At 44.0% G+C, this 4347-nt stretch overlaps 1 long non-coding RNA gene across 1 annotated transcript; it reads left to right on the plus strand.

Moving 5' to 3' along the window:
* Positions 1–3: 3 nt before the first annotated feature.
* On the plus strand, positions 4–2335 carry LOC125482058. Its single transcript, XR_007261533.1, has 2 exons — positions 4–47; positions 2204–2335. It is a non-coding gene; the product is annotated as an uncharacterized LOC125482058 (long non-coding RNA).
* Positions 2336–4347: the final 2012 nt, after the last annotated feature.

The raw sequence follows: 4347 nt of genomic DNA on the forward strand, positions 1-4347 counted from the left end.
TGAATTGTAAACCCTGAACAGAAATAAACCAGATGGACAAACGTGCCGTGAGTGCTGTTTGCTCACTGTTCAAAATTTAGCAAATCCTGTTGCTGATGATGGATGGAAACTGAATCTATGCTGTTTAGACACAGCCTCCATCTAATCCAGCATCTGTCAATTATTGCACAGGTTCAGTAAGTTTTAAACTGTCCTTTGACCTGTATCATTGTCTAATATCTAAACTACTATCCTGAATTTAAAGGATGTCGTCCTGGTTCCCTGTGTATAGGTCATGAAGTTGGAACGTAACCATTTCATCTGCCTCCTGGCTAAAGCAGCCCACAAAACATTCTCTTGCACATGGTACCAGGCACGTGCCTGGTAATGACCAACTCCAGGCTGCAGTCAGAAATCCATAATGTATCTGCAATTCAGGCAGGATGAGCTTCACTTAAGACAGCAGTGTGGTTCACAACCAGATACTGCTGGCAAGTCACAAATGTTGCCTTCCAGACATACCTCAAGGGGTGGGTTTCTGACCATGATGTCAGATCTCTGCCTGCATCACCTGCTGACAGTGGCAGATGGGTAGCAAATAGTTTATCCCTTTGACTGCAGCAGGCATTACGGTGCTGCCTTTTCAACAAAGCAGCCTCTGCCAGTATATCTCGGAATGCCATATCCACCATGAGATGATTCTGCTTTTGGGAAGCATCTCGTAAATCCTGACTGCAATGAGAAAGACAGTGCAGCCCAATCTCCGATTTAATTGGGCTTGCAATGTGATTCACCTGCATAACAGACCTTGTTGCCCACAATGAGCAAAGCACTAACAAACCCAACAATTCCCTCCGACCTGAACAACATTCTAGTGGGAAATTATTCCAATAAACAAGTCCCACCTATTTTACCCAAGTAATAAGCAAAATTAAACTCAAACTCAGTCTCTCTCCAAATCCACACAGAATGTGTCTTCAGGAATGCTCTGCCTTCTCCACTGTCTCCAGTCATAAATGCTTTTCCTTCACTGATCCTACTGTCAGGGATGTTTTCTTTGTGAATTCTTCTGTGAGCTCATTTAGCTCGAGGTGCCGTGGTACCTTTTACAGCTAGATGGTGATTTCTATGAGAGCATCTGTTTATTTCTCAGATGGTGGTTTGATTTTTTTCTTTTTGAACCCTGTCCTTGTATACTGTGTAAGAAATTTAATGTTAGCCAATAGCATTGGTCCAAGGTTGTGGAAACCATCAGGTTTAAATTCAATGGTTTTTCAGTTGCTAAGTACTTGGTTTCAGCTAATTGGCTGATTCGAGCTAAGTGATGTGTTGCCAAAACAAGCCTAAGGTTTCCCATCACAACTAATTGATGAGCATTACTTTCAGAATTGTCTGTACACCTTCAGCTACTTTGAAACTTAGAAAAATACCTAAGCTTGGGCAACACCTTCCCCTGTTTAAAGGGACTACAGAATCTTCCTTTTGCCCCCTACTCCCATTATTTGTACAATAAATTCTGCCTTCCAATTCACAAGTACTCTATACAATTTCATAATGCTGCCCTCCAGAACGAATCATCGTAATGAAAAGTTAGCTTCACTTTTTCCTAAACACCATTAGATAATGGACCTATGTATCTTGTGTACTGTTACACCTTTTCATACTAATTCTGTATGCATATATAACACTGGACTGTACTGATTCTAAGCTTTCTTTTAAATTTTGCAATTTACATCTTGCATTTCTCTTAAATATGTGATAATGCACCTGCAATAACATTTGACCCACACCATGGACAATCTGTAAATTAAATGCTTGTAACGAAGTAGTCTCATCATTCAATCTTTCCAAAGCAGTGCATGCATGTGGCACTGCCAGCCCACAGCACCTGGGTCCTGGGTCCGATACCAGCCCCTGGGGAATGCCTGTTTGGTGTTTGCATGTTCTTCCCCATGTCGGCAGATGGGGTTTCCTCCAGGTGCTCCAGTCGCCTCCCACAGTCCAAAGATGTGCAGGCTTGGTGGATTGGCCATGCTAAATTGCCCATAGTGTTCAGGGATGTGGGTTATCGGGGGATGGGTCCGGGTGAGATCCTCCAAGGGTCGGTGTGGACTTGTTGGATAGAAGAGCCTGTTTCCACACTGTAGGGATTCTATGATATTGTGACAGAAATGTGAAAATACTGTAAGGCCAGGACCAAACTTGATGTTTTTTTTCTCAACAGTGGAATATTTTCTCTCGTGGATATTGAGCTGCTTTTGAAAGATAACTGGCATTTCAATTCTCCTTCTATATCAACACAGCTCCAAATCCTACATTGCTGGTGACGATAGTGATTTTGAAAGATTTGGTGTGGCAAAAACTGATGCAGTAGTTAACCTGGCTTTTAAATTCTCGACGCCTCCTGCCATTGCTCTGTCAACAGATTTTGTTCTTCTTTAGCAAATCTGTCAGTGGTGCCACCACGCTACTAAAGTTTGACAAAAAAATTCTGGTAGAATCTGTTCAGTCCCTAAAATTGGAGCACCTCTTTCTTCAAGGATGGCCTTTGGCAATTCCTCAGGGGCTTTTGTCATTTGTGTTCCTTGTGGTCACCCATCCGTTTCTAATTTAGAAGAACATCGCCTGTGCCTCTAGGAGTTCAGTTTTGGCTGAAATTTATGACCAGTTTTATCTTTCATTAGTCTTTCAAAGAGCTCTGCCAAATGTACTGTGATCTTTCCACAAATGGCTAAAGATCACTATGATCTATAGAGATGTCTTAGTGTGGAAACAGGTCCTTCAGCCCAACAAGTCCATATCAATCCTGAGCATCCCACCCAGATCCATTCCCCTATAACCCACCTAATCAACACATCCCTGAACACTATGGGCAATTTAGCAGGGTCAATCTATCTGGCCTGCACATCTTTGGACTGTGGGAGGAAACTGGAGCACCCGAAGGAAACCCACGCCGACACGGGGAGAATGTGCAAATTCCGCACAGACAGTTGCCTGAGGGTAGAATCAAACCTGGGTCCCTGGTGCTGTGAAGCACCAGTGTTAACCACTGAGCCACCATGCCACCCCCATATAGCTGGCACACTTAGTCAATCCTGCCACAACTCTGCTCACAAGTCTCTGAAATGTGGCTGGTGCACTCTCTCTTTTTTTTTTCCTTCCAAATGGCATCACTATATATTGATGTAGCCCATTTGGGGNNNATCCTACATTGCTGGTGACGATAGTGATTTTGAGAGATTTGGTGTGGCAAAAACTGATGCAGTAGTTAACCTGGCTTTTAAATTCTCGACGCCTCCTGCCATTGCTCTGTCCACAGATTTTGTTCTTCTTTAGCAAATCTGTCAGTGGTGCCACCACGCTACTAAAGTTTGACAAAAAATTCTGGTAGAATCTGTTCAGTCCCTAAAATTGGAGCACCTCTTTCTTCAAGGATGGCCTTTGGCAATTCCTCAGGGGCTTTTGTCGTTTGTGTTCCTTGTGGTCACCCATCCGTTTCTAATTTAGAAGAACATCGCCTGTGCCTCTAGGAGTTCAGTTTTGGCTGAAATTTATGACCAGTTTTATCTTTCATTAGTCTTTCAACGAGCTCTGCCAAATGTACTGTGTGATCTTTCCACAAATGGCTAAAGATCACTATGATCTATAGAGATGTCTTAGTGTGGAAACAGGTCCTTCAGCCCAACAAGTCCATATCAATCCTGAGCATCCCACCCAGATCCATTCCCCTATAACCCACCTAATCAACACATCCCTGAACACTATGGGCAATTTAGCAGGGTCAATCTATCTGGCCTGCACATCTTTGGACTGTGGGAGGAAACTGGAGCACCCGAAGGAAACCCACGCCGACACGGGGAGAATGTGCAAATTCCGCACAGACAGTTGCCTGAGGGTAGAATCAAACCTGGGTCCCTGGTGCTGTGAAGCACCGGTGTTAACCACTGAGCCACCATGCCACCCCCATATAGCTGGCACACTTAGTCAATCCTGCCACAACTCTGCTCACAAGTCTCTGAAATGTGGCTGGTGCACTCTCTCTTTTTTTTTTTCCTTCCAAATGGCATCACTATATATTGATGTAGCCCATTTGGGGTACAAACACAAATTTCTCTCCCTTTCTTTCTCTGACAAAGATATTTGCCAGCAGCCACAAAATAAGTCCAACTTCGTGATGTAAGTGGCTTGTCCAACCTCTTCCTCATGTGCCTCCAGCCTTGCAATTGGCTAGGCATCCCATTTAGTTACAACAGTGACCTCCTGATAACCCACAGACTTGTTGAGTACCGTTGGGTTTGGGACCGAACACAATCGGCGACCTCCACTCGGCTCTGTCTTCTTGAAGCGTCGCTTCCACTTCCTTCTGTG

The sequence above is a fragment of the Rhincodon typus genome, unplaced genomic scaffold, assembly GCF_021869965.1.
Source record: "Rhincodon typus isolate 14 unplaced genomic scaffold, sRhiTyp1.1 hic_rhity00005366, whole genome shotgun sequence".
In the NCBI taxonomy this organism is placed as follows: domain Eukaryota; kingdom Metazoa; phylum Chordata; class Chondrichthyes; order Orectolobiformes; family Rhincodontidae; genus Rhincodon; species Rhincodon typus.